Source organism: Dipodomys spectabilis, unplaced genomic scaffold (assembly GCF_019054845.1).
Source record: "Dipodomys spectabilis isolate Male_0828 unplaced genomic scaffold, ASM1905484v1 ptg000017l, whole genome shotgun sequence".
NCBI lineage: Eukaryota > Metazoa > Chordata > Mammalia > Rodentia > Heteromyidae > Dipodomys > Dipodomys spectabilis.
The window spans coordinates 685,180-698,742 of record NW_024870694.1 but is presented as its reverse complement, the minus strand read 5'-3'; the positions used below and the strand labels follow the sequence as shown (position 1 = coordinate 698,742).

At 30.5% G+C, this 13,563-nt stretch overlaps 1 protein-coding gene across 1 annotated transcript in view; it reads left to right on the top strand.

The window, feature by feature from the left end:
• Zbtb20 (zinc finger and BTB domain containing 20) overlaps positions 1–13,563 on the top strand; it is a 699,482-nt gene that overhangs the window by 116,512 nt on the left and 569,407 nt on the right. The window contains exon 2 of the mRNA XM_042667352.1: positions 6,966–7,016. The gene's annotated coding sequence lies outside the window, so the exon portion shown is untranslated. The remainder of the gene's footprint in view (positions 1–6,965; positions 7,017–13,563) is intronic.

The window sequence follows — 13,563 nt, the reverse complement described above, 5'->3', positions numbered from 1 at the left end:
ATCTACTGAGGGGCATCTGGGTTGGTTCCTTATCTTTACTATGTTGAAAGAAATGCTGCGATAAACATAGTTGTGCTGGTAGCTTTGGTATGGCCTTGTTTGTGATCATTTGGGTAAATGACAGGGTAAATTTTTATTGAATGGTTTTGCATTAGTGTATTTACTTGGGCACTGACTCAGAAATTTATAATGGGATATAAGTGGTAGCTCAGTAGTACTAGTTTTTATAAGCAATTATGAACAATTCTCTTGATGAATTAGTCTGAGAAACATGATATGAATATTTCTGTATTGCATTGAAGGAGGAAGAATTATAAAATATAAAATCACATAGAAACTCCATTGCTTTATGAACATTTGAAACTGGGTATATATGGTTGAAATTGAATTCTGGGTTCTGTCCTAACATAGAAAAGTGTCCTTTGGCAAATTAATTTCTCTGTGCGTCAGTTGAAATATCAATAAAATGGGAATAATGATACTATATACCTTTTAGAGTATTTGTGATGTTGAAATCAGTAAAAATACATAAAATAACACTTGTATTCAGAGAATGCAGATGTGTTTGCTATTTCTTTTTCATTTTTAGATTTTGGATGTAAGGGTATCTTTTTTTTCTGATTTTTTTGCCTCTTGTGAATTACAAAAATATAAGAAAATGTTATTGCCCGTTCTAAAACGTGAAGTGATTTGAAAGCAGTACTGTTTTGTTTTAAAGCTCAAATAACAGGTACAATTGTCCTAAAAGGAGACTACTTAACCTTTGACTAGCACTGAAAGAATCAAAGTTGTTTTTATTCTTCTTATAGAAGGCAAAAGACAAATCATAAGAAAATAGCTCATTATTGAAGACACCTTCAAAAAGCAATTTCAAACACCATTTTTATGTTCTGAGGTTACTATTTAGTCAGTAAAATGTCTAAAATAATTTAGAAAACTGTAAAATTAAAAAGCAATGGGTTTTAATGTGGATTGCACTGGAAATCTTATATGAAGTTTTGTGAACACTGTTCCAGATGAAAAGGTATTTGGTTTTATCATCATTTACCATCATTACAGGTAATCAAATGTTGTGTCAAGCAGCAACTGCTTTCAGTAAATTTTCTGAGCTAATGCTTTATATAGAGAAAAATGTTAATTTTTTTTGAAATTTCAGAATTTTAAATTTTTCTGTACCTTCATATTTCTTATGGCATGTTTAGGAATAAAAATATTCTATAAATGTTTGCTTCAAAACAATTATCATATCCATATAATTAATTTATCCCTGAATATTTCTACTCATACTGCTCAATGAATTGTGAAATAAATTATGTGAAAGAAGATAAGGGAAAGTTGGAATGAAAAGAACTTCAGTAATTTCTAAAATCATGCAAACATGTTCTGTTTCTTCTTTACAAGTGTTTAAGTTCATGTCCTGGTTTTTATTTGTTTGTTTTGTTTTGTTTTACTTTGCTTTTCTCTGAGCTCAAGACTAGCATTCAATGACTTGAGCTCCATTTCCAGTATTGTTGTAGTTTATTGAATATAAGAGTATGACTGACTACTTGCCTTGGCTGTCTTCGAATTGCAATCTCAGATCACAGCCTCCTCAGTACTAGGATTACAGTATTGACCACTGGTGCCCAGTTACATTGTTTTTTTTTTTTTTAGCTAATTTTACTAAAATAACTTCAAGAATTTTAAAATAATTCTAATTCATATCATTATATAATTATTTTATAATAATTTAAAATAATTATTTGATGGATTTTTAGAAAGGGCACACATTCCAAGCTCAAAAACTTTTAAAGTTTTTAGTTAAAGGAGACTGAGTAAATAATTCAGAAATGCATTGTTTACCTGTTAATAATTAAGCAGGTTAGACTGTGTACTTTTTATAATCATTGACTTTTAATATATTTATTTGTTGGTGTGTTGGTTTTAAAGAATTTATTTAGGGCATTCTGCTATTGGGAAATAAAAACAAACAGTGAAGCTGCATAATAAAGGAAAGGGCTTAGGTTACTTTTAAAGAGACAAGTAAGAGAAATAAGTAAGTTGACTGGATTTTTAGGGTTAAAAGCAGAATTAAATGCATAATCATATATATACACATATATATGTATGTATGTATATAAATATATATGTATATACAGAGAGAGAGAGACAGACAGAGACACAGAGAGAGAGAGAGCTGTGTTTGGAAGAGCCATTGCCATGCCTAACAAGAATAAAATAATTGAATCAAGGGAATGACCTTTGTTGTGGGCCTAGAATTTCAGCTCAATTAAATCAATGGATTCAATTTACTTTTACATGGCTTTCCTATGACGTTAGATAGGGCACTGTTAGGAAGAATTCTTTTTTTTTTTTTTTGGGGGGGGGGTTCGGTCGTGGGGCCTGAACTCTGGGCCTGGCGCTGTCCCTCAGCTCTTGCGCTCTACCACTTGAGCCACAGCGCCACTTCTGGCTTTTTTCTTTTTGCTTATGTGGTGCTAAGGAATAGAACCCAGGGCCTCAGGCATGCAAGGCAAGCACTCTACCATGGAACCACCTTCCCAGCCCCAGGAAGAACTCTTAAAGTCTACCATAGAACTTATCAAATGTCTTTGGTGTTTGACAAACTGTGTTTCACAAAGCCAGAATAAATACATTTTAGGAATGAGCAGTATGGGTGGACTGAAACTTGACTAGCTTTTTTAGTCAAGGAGAGATTGCATCTTGTTGGCTATCTAAATGTTCAGATTCTTTTAGACTATCTTCTAGGATCGCTACTTTTCATTTACCAATTTTCCTTATATATACTAAGCTTTACATTTAATTTTTTATTTTATGAAGACATTTAATTTTTTTCTATAATTGTTGGTAAAGAATGGCTTTCGACAATTTCTACTTCGTCTTTTGAAAGGGCCTCATTTAAAATCCTAATGTTGGTGAAGAATTAACAGAAAGAGTCATAGCTTATATGTTTTAACCAGTGACTTTTGAATGACATGTAATGCCATAGATTAAAAAATATTTCTCCTCTGGAAATGGACATCATGATTTTGTAGTTGAGAAAAATTGGATTCTACTAATCTATTACCAAACTGATTTGGAAAAGCTTCAATTGTTCTCATGGTATTATTTTGTCACTAAATCATTAACATGAACATTTCAGGTACTTTTCCTTTTAATATTATTCATAGTACATAAATGTAGCCCCAATCTTCACAACCTTGCTATGTTACATACTGTGCTTTTACCACCTGAAGACTTAAAGATGCAATCAATTAAAATTTGTTTGATAGGAATTCAGTAGATACTATTATAGGTAGATAGTTGGTGTTAATTTTACAAAAAGCAAATCCCATTTTGCTTTTTCTTTATTTTTTTTCTTATAGTCAATTTTTAATGTCTTTTTTTCTGCTTTCTTAAAAAGTTGTAGCTTATACAAAAAATATTAGTAATAAAAACAGATATGTTCACCTGCTTTTCAAAACTGGAGAAGTCTAATAATATAACATGTAATTTATTCTGAAAAATAAACTATGTAACATGTTTCAGGGTTTTATATATTTAAATAAATTATAAAAATTGGTTAAATTTTAGGATTAGTAAAACCTATTATTTTATTTTATATTATTGTAAGGATGATGTACAGAAGGGTTGCAGTTACTTAAGTAATGAGTACATTTCTTATGGAACATTGTTACCCCTCTCCCTTGTTTTCTCTCACTTTCCCTCCCCCATCCCAAGTTGTAAAGTTCATTTCCAACAGTGTCTTATGAATGAGTATCTCTGTTACGTTAGTTCACCCTTTGTGCTTTGTCTAACCATTTTGTTATTCCTCTTCCTTTTCCCAAATCAGATAACCATACATACAAGACACTGGGTACCAAAATAAAAAAACAATGTCTGTTTGTTAGTGTTGGGACTTAAACTCAGGAGCTGGGCATAGTCCCTAAGCATTTGCACCCAAGGCTAGCTATCTTATCACTTTGAGCTCCACAGCCCCACTTCTGGTTTTTTGGTGGTTAATTGGAGATAAGAGTCTCATGGACTTACCTGCCTGGGCTACCTTTGAACCATGATCCTCAGTTTTCAGCCTCCTGAGTAGCTAAGATTACAACAAGCTTCATTGGCACCTTGTTTATAACCTGTTTTAAGCTTAACAATTTAATCAGAATTTTCACTTACTATTTTTAAGGATCAATTAACATTGTATCACATAAATTTTACTTGGTTAGCATTATGAAATATTTAGGTTTTTATTATACATGCATTTCTTTCACTACTATTTAGATTAATATCATTTTATGTATATTTACTTTATTATTTCAGATTATTACTGATTACCATATTATTTATTTTATTATCTTATATATTTAAACATACTATAAATATGAAATTCATTTATAAAATATTTTGTATTTTAACTAGAATTCAAAATTCTACTCAAGTTTACTCAATTTGTTAGCATATTTTGCATAATTTAAAAAATATTATAATTGTGTATAGACAGCCATATGAAGATTACACATATTAAAATGTGTAACCTTATATTTTGTTGACCTCAATTTTGTTAAAGATAAGTTCCTATAATTTTTAGTTCTATATACTAAAATTCACATTTTTTATATATTTGTTTTTAAATTTTCTTATTATTAAAAATAAAAGTGATGTGCAGAAGGATTACAGTTATATATATATCAGGTAGAATACATTTTTTTTTTTTTGTCGGTGTGGGGCCTGAACTCTGGGCCTGGGCGCTGTCCCTCAGCTCTTCAGCTCAAGGCTAGCGCTCTACCACTTGAGCCATAGCACCACTTCTGGCTTTTTTCTGCTTATGCGGTGCTGAGGAATAGAACCCAGGGCCTCATGCATGCAAGACAAGCAACTCTACCACTGAGCCACCTTCCCAGCCCTACATTTCTTTTTGTACATATATTTCTACATATATATGTAGAAATATAAATGTATAAATGTAAAACTTTGATGTTTTTATTAGTTACATTTACATATGCCAACCTGATCTTTATTTTGATTCCTGGTAAAGTAGGGAACATTTATTTTTCTTCCACATAATCAGTTATCTTACTATCATCTGTAGGAATGCTTTCATACTAGTCATACAAGTCACTATGGCCTGTCCTACTTCTTCAAATTCCACTATCATCCTATTACTTGTATTTAAATTATTGTAAAACCTCCCATATTCTCCACCCCATTTCCAGAGGACTGGGACCTCTGTTTTTTTTTCCTGTTTAAATTGATATTTTTTTTATTATTGTTCATGTCAAGCTTGGTGTTTTGAGCTAAATTGAATGAATCAGAATTACTGAAGATGAGTTTAGTTTAGTGTTTTACTTTTTAAGATTTTTCTGTATTCCAAATCCTTTGTATCAAAACTATTTACATTAATGAGCTTCTTGTGTAGCAATACTTGTGTTAGAAAAATTATGTAAATGACCAAGAGAGTGGCTTAATATTGATAATTTTATTTTGCCAGTTCTAGTTTATTATTTCTATCATCTATTTCTTACTGGTCTTAGCCAGTTATAAGTAATTTTCCTTTTTAAAATTTCTTTTAGTCTAAGGAAGATTATTTAGTGATGATTGTTAGATTGACTCAAGCATATGAAATATGGTGCTACTTTCATAAACTTGGCTTGTTTATGTTTTTGAATTAATGAACTGATAATTATTTTTCTTTTTAAGTTCTATAAATGTTTATTAAATTTTTGATAAACACTAAGATTTAGGGAAGATAAAAATGAATACTTTTAACAACTTAATACATTATTAATAAAAGTATGCCCACTCTTTGATGAATGCAAGCCAATTGTGTTAAGCAGAGAATATATATTATCTCATGTAATCCTGAAACAGACTAAATGGTCTTCATGTAATTGTCAATCTCCATAATTTCTTTTGGATTTCTTCATTTTTGTCATCTCTTCTGAAAAACTGTATTGTTTGGACCTATTAACAAATGGTGCTGGCAAAAGGTAGAAAAGTAAAGTTAGATCTTTGCACCTTCATGAAGATTATTAGTATATATGGCATCAAGGTCTTTATTGAGAATTCACAGCAAATTTAGATCACTTTCCAAGGACCTACAACATCAAATCTAATTTTTAATAACAACCGTTGTTTCTAGGTAAGTCATCTATACTGAATGTCCATCAAATTGTCTTAAAGGCACTTTAACATCCTGACTACAACTCTGTCTCAGCTTTGATTGTATAATATTAAATGAATTTAATGGAAAAAAGTTTAAAAATGATTCATCCATGTTTTTTCTGACTCATTTCTGTCTACAAATCTGGGTAGAACTCTACAACTAGCAGTGCTGTGAAGAAAGGAAATATAAAGCATTGTTCCAATGTTGGTGTCTTGGGTAATAAAGACCATTTCAAATTAAGTAATTATGGTACCCTTCTCTTCTCCCTTATTTCTTTGCACCCTTGATCTTTTAATGTTCTTTAGGTTTTATGTTTATGTAACTGTCTCCAACGTTACTGTTATTTATATGATGAAGTCTGAGTCTTGGTAAATGTCAACTCACCAGTGCTTTCATTTGTTATACCTTTTAATGTTTGAGACATCTCTGTTACATAGAATAATCAAATAAATTGGTTGAGACTGCTTTAGAAACTTAAAAATTAGCTACAATTATTAATATAATTAGCCTTTTAAAATATGTAAATTAAAATATAGATACAATCATTAATGTAAATTAAGAAAACTTTTATAATACCTACTAATAATTGGGTTTATATTGAATCATTGTACCACCTTTCACTGCATAGTTATACTGCACATACATCAGAATGAGTTAAGTTTTATTTTTTATTTTTCTTTTCAAAATTATTAGATTTAGTTGGCTTAAACAAACTTAACTACCAAGTTCTGATATCTAGTTTAATTATAATGTTATGATTCAAGTACATTTTCTTTTCCGTGAAGTTATAATTTTAAGTATCTTTGTTTTATTATAGGTATATAAAACAAAGTGTTTGAGCTGTCCATTAAAACCCTGAAGAGTGAAGGTAGTGTCCAATAATATTTAATTATGATTTTTTTCTTTTAAAATGTTTTGTTATTTGGAAGACTTTGGATTTATTAATTTATTTTTCCTTACATACTAAATATCATTTTCTAAGCCTTCCTAAAGTAATCTGAAAGAAGTAAGAAACCATGTCATCTAAAAATATTTAAGAATAGTCAAGTGTGGTTTTATTCCTTCTTCCTTCTGTATGGGAATATATGATGTCTTTTACCTGCCCCGTTTTGTTATAAGTTTAAATCAATCCAATTTTAAACCTTTCCTTTCCTTAGATAAACATATTAGCTCAGAGGACCAAAGTCAATACACATTACCCCTCAGAAGTAGCTTTACAATTTACTATAAGGGATAAAAATACATTTGTTGGGGACAATAATATAGCTCAAATGACATTTAATAGCACTGCTAGCCAGAAGTCCAGAATTTCAGGAAAGAAGTTTACAATAGATGTATGTTGGTGCATTGTGTATAAAGAACTCATAGGGTTTGAAAAAGGTGTCAGACAGGAGGGGACTGTAATTACTTTGTTTTGTACATGCACAGTTAGACTTTCCAGCAAGAATAACATGGTAGAGTAATTTATTATAGAAGAGAAAATCCTAGATTACCTTGCAGGAGGATGGGGTGATGAAATCCAACCATCAGTTTTGTGAATGCATACACGTGAACGTGTTTTTAATTTCTTTACCTCACACACCTAAAACATACCATTTATCAGTAGGATATGCAAATTGTTCCAAATGTAGCAGCAGTACTTTCACCTGAATGTCAAAACTGTCAGAGAGCTTTAAATCAATCTTTATATCATTTTTTAAAAAACCAAGCAGCCCTAAGATTGAGGTACCAAACTCTGAAAACACTTTATTCCCATACTTCCAAAAAGCTCCTGTATGTCAACAGGGTAATGTCAAAGTTCTAATTCACCTGCTTTCTAATTTTAACCTTTTAAGGATTTTATTTTATTTGGCTTAATTACGATATTTTCTACAAATTAATGATAAATGCCTTGATTAATAAAACCAAATGTCAGAGAAAATGACAACTTGATGAAAAATTAGTACTCGACAATATTTTAAGGTTCGGAAGTACTAAGGATGTACTTTTAAATCTCATATTTCATCTGCTTTTTCTGTAGGTAAGTTGTCACAATTCTCTTTGTTACATAGGTTTTTATAATCACATCTTTAATTGCATTTTATTAAGAAAATATTCATCTGTTGTTTTTACTCCTAATATAGACAAAAACATAGTCTTAATTTTATCTCTTTTGTCCCAAAATTTTGTTTTGTATTTTACAGAATCAAAGGAAACTATATTTTTGGGTGGTTAAAGTAATGAAGTTACCATACAAACAATTTAGTTTACAATATGTGTCTAAGCACTGTGTGGCTGGTTATATGTGTTTGGTGTGTGTGTGTGTGTGTGTGCGCGTGTGTGTGTGTGTGTCTGTGTGTGTTTGTGTCTGTGTCTGTGTCTCTGTGTCTGTGTTTTTCCATAATCTCCTAGTGTAAAATGTAGTCATTGGTGGTTGGATGTCTTCCATACTATTCACTCATTTTGTTATTAACGTTTGGCCTCCCCAAAAGATAAATTTTGGCTTAGGAATTTACTTTTTGCATTGATGATAAAGATATATTGTATACATTGTTAAGTGGCCACTCTTTCATGCAACTATTCATAGTTAATAATTTTTTCACACATAACTTTTTTTTATTGTGAAAATACCGTACAGAGGCGTTACAATTACATGGGCAAGGTAATGAGTACATTTCTTATCAAGCATTGTTGCCTCCTCTTTTGTTTCCTCTTACCATACCCTCCCATCTTCCCCTCCCCACCCCCCACTTCAAAGTTGTAAAGTTCGTATTGTACATCTCATTGTTGCAATGGGTCCATCTGTATCCCTATTTAAACAATTGTTTTTTTTCCCTTCCCTCCCACAAATTATACCAACATCAAATACCGTGAAAATAGAGGTTATACCGTGGGGGAGGGACATACAAAGCAACAAAGAAATATCTTATAAATATGTTAGAAACAATAGCAAGCAAGGAAAAAACATTTGAAAAATTTTTAAAAAGAAAACTCTAGAAACAAAGTGTATATTTTCCCAGAGGTACAGTTAAAAGAACTGAGTATAGATAAAGGTCTCAAATTTGTTTTTCTCTTGTAAGCTATTTATTAACTCAATATACAGAAGAATGATAAATATGACTATTATTCTACTTTTACTGTAAATTATGGAATTGAAATATTTCATGTATTTTAGCATCTTACAAATACTATCATTTTTAAATATGAATATATAAATATTCAAAGAATATAGAAAAATTGTACTATTCTGGATTATAGCCCATTTTTGTTTGTTTTCATATTTTATAGATAAAGCTGCCAAACAAATGAGAAACTACAAATGACCTCTTTTGTGTTGTCCTTTTGTTTTGGTTGATTGTTCAGGATAAAAAGACCCATGTAATACACTGTCAGTGAAGTGGACTCACTTTGACCATCTGTTCATGAAAAACATGATGGTCATACCTATCAACAGAAATTTTTGCCAAATAATGTTAGAATCACTTTTTCTGCAATATACTGGGAAAATTTTCAGGCATATTGCTCTGCAGGGTAAGATAAATAAAAATGAGTGTGTATCAACATTTTTGTGAACACAGTATATGCTAGTCTCAAGGGAAAATATTCTTCAGGGTAGGTTTTTAGCAATATTTAAAATTGGAAGTGGATTCTGTTGAATCTTTGCTTAGTTGGCTCCCAGTTTTATTATTTTTGTGTTTTCCCTGGTTCCAGGCATCCAGTCTGTACTGGCAAAGCTACTTGATGAGTGGAGGCCACCAGCATTACTGCCCTTACTGCTTACATACCTGCCATGAATAATAGCTCTGTCAGCTAGGTAATTATTGCTTTGTAACTGTCTCTGCTGTATCTTAGCGGATCATTGTCCAGAGAAGTGTAAGTTCTATTATAACACAAGGCTTCAGTTACATTCTGTTTCTGAATTTATTTTCATGCGAAATTATCCATTCTTGTTTATGTAACAATAAATCATACACGCACACAAACATAAACATATACAAACACACATAGTTTTGATAGTTCCTAAACTATGTTCCCCTCTTATTTATTCTATGAATTTAACAATTTATTTCTGCATGACACAATTAATCATATTTAGTTTGATACTAAAAATTGTTTATTCGTATTTATAATTTTGTAAAGTTTTAGTTGACATTCTGTTTTTTGAGGTAAATTCTATGAAGGGAATGCTCTACTTTCTCCTAAAATATCTATGACAAAGAAGGTCTGAAATCCAAAATAATTTGTAAAATACTTGTGTATGTTCTTACATTGTTCTTAGAAATGAAGACTACTAATTTAAATTCCACATAATCATCAGGTTAAAGGAGTTGTTTTATGATATTATGAATCTGATGCTTGAATTAACATACATGACCCTAAGCTAATGTTCTTCGAAAAATCTAAATCATACAGTAAATTAAATTGTTTAGATAATCTCTGATCCAACAGAAAATAATTAAACATATTCTATAATAGATGTAAAATAGATTCACAGTTTGATTCTTATGTCCATATTACGCCATCTCATTGATTATCTTTGTAGATTCTTTTGAAGAGTAGTATCTCTTTTGAGATTGTATTTCATTTGACAAAATCAAGTGATTCAGACTTTTATGCATTAAATGATTACTGGAGCTTCTAAAATTTCTAAATGTATGCTTAACTATGTGTAGAATGATCAGTTTCTGAAATTTCTGAAACTAGGAATCATCCACCTTGCTTCCTTTTGAAATCTGTTTACTAACTGAATAAATATGCTCATGAAACATACTAATAAATATACCAATCAAAATATAAAGAAATAGAATGATATGTAGAGAATTTATGTTTCCTGCTTAAAAATGCTGCATTCTTTCATCTTCCCTATTTACCATTGTCCCAAATAGCCAGGTTTTTAGATCTGTGTCTTTTAGTGATTTTTTTCTCCTTTAATTTTTTTTACTCCTTTAATGAAGTGGGAACTAAATTAACATGCCTTTTTTCCTTAGAGGTGGTTGGATTACTTATCATAGTAGTGTTCAACATATCCTTGTAATACTGACTCCTACCTACAACTAATTAGTGACTTTCAGAATTAAATATGTTAGTCGTGTGGCAGCTCCATATTTACTAGTGATTAAGAAAGTGTTACTAATACACTTGTCAGTATTAAAAAAGAGTTGAGTAAATAAAGGGCCAGATGGTCCAGCCTAGGACTCATCAAGAGCCTAGTATGTGTGGGCTGGTCCAACAGAATGACAGAAACATCTACCAGGCTAAGTGAAACTAGAGTTAAGCTTTGACTTAAAAGAAAAAAGAATCTTTTTCTAATGTGTATCCTTATGTTAGTGTGATTTACATGTACAGTCTCATTGGTAACAGTAATATTTGGGAGCATATATTTCCCCAATGCATCCAAAGCCGAGAATGTTCACATATTTCAGAAAAGTCTTGTAATGTGACTTAGTGGCATTTAAACTTAATCTAGAAAACATTTCTGCTGATACAAGGGAGAAGACTGATTATAAAAATCTTTATTTCTACTAATACAATCCTTATTATACAATCCTTATTATACTTTATTATATTATATTTTATTATATACCTTATTATACTTTATTATAATCATTTCTCCAATATATTACATGACTCATATAAGTCAGCTGTATGTCATACCAGAGTGTATGACCATATGAGGAAATTGTTAATATTCACTTAGTACATTATAAGAATTATTATAAAAAGATTAATTTAAATTGAATAAATTAGAAAGCAAATCTGTTCTCTTTACTATGATTTATTGGTCTTTACATGTGTATGTATAAATAAATTCCCTGTTTCCTGTTCTGCTTTTATAATCATTTTTCACTAATTTCAACTTATTTTATCCTATAATTGTTTAGTTTTAAAAAAATACTATTAGGGTTCTAGGATAGATACATAAATTAATATAGCATTGATTAGGCAAACTTAAACAGAATGTATTTTTCAGAGATTTTGTTCCACAATCACAAAACTAATGCTTGAGAAGATTAGCTAGATTTATAGCCTTTTGCCTTCCTTTCTCCATCCCTTCTTTTCATTTCTTGCAAACACTTGTTGAATATGAGATCCATACCAAGAACTAAGTAGGTGTTAAATATAACTGTGGAAAATACAATAACATAAATATTATAAAATATAAGTAATTAAATCAGTTACTTTGCTGGTCCTTACATTCTGATATTGGTTCAAGAATTTAATCTACAGTTGAAAATCATTTTAAATGGCTTGTATTCTTGATAGTAGATTACTTCTAAATTAAAAACTGTAGAGAGGCCCAATTGTTTCATATTTTTTAGTACATATAGATGAAATACTATTTTCTCTCAAGATGAGTTATTTAAAAAAATCTTCAAACCTGTACAGTTTATGTAATAAGATGACCTCCATGGGTACTTTCAGACCTCACACACAAATATATAAATTTCTGTTTTTAAAAAATCATTTGTAGATTTAAAAAATCATTTAAAATTATTTCATTTAAAGCGTTCGTAATAGCTCAGCATTTACCTGTAAAGTGTGTCAAAGTAATAGTGAAGAAACAACAGATGATAGCAATGTCTCTATATATTCCTCTCATTGGACATTTGTGGGGATTGTTTTTGTCTCTGATCAGGTTGGTCATTATGTGTCCTTTTGGATATGTGCACTGTTTAGCCTTCCAGCCTGCCTGCTCATTCAAAGGCATTCCAAGTCATTATGCTGGACTTCAGCCTTTTTCAGTAAAAGGCCATTTCCTCCATCAGCTGTCCACTTGGACATACATTCGTTTTATTCTCAAGAATGTTTTGTATGTATTCAATGTACATTAGATGGATTCGACAAATTACTCACAAATAATCAGTTTTTTAAAGTTATAATTTGTGGTATGACCTCTCAAACTGTGAATTATAAGGTTTGACCCCTTGGTGCACATTTTGACACCACAGCCATTAATTATAGTTTTTAAAAGACATTTCATTTCAGTTAGAATTTGTGTTATGAAAACAGATTAAGTATTTTTTCTTTAACTTTCAGGAATAGAGGCTAAAATGCAAATTCATAGATACTTACATTTCTGTAACACATGCTATATATGTAGTCAAATATAGTAAAATTACTTGAATACATATGCATGAAATGTATTTATGCTATTTATAGCTGCACATTGTGTTATATACACCTGTGGAGATTTTTATATTGCAATCTATCAGATAACATCAAAGCTATATTTATTTTATATAACTCTGGTGTATGGATCAATAAGATTATCAAGGGAGAAAGACTGTATTACCATTTGAATAGCATTTTCCCATTTCTTTTTCTTGAGCAGACAAACAGAATAAGGTGTTTGAGATTAGCCGATGTCTAATAATAATTTGAATGTTCTGAAGACTATTTAGAGTGGTATAGGCAAATGAAACTGTCCAAATGAT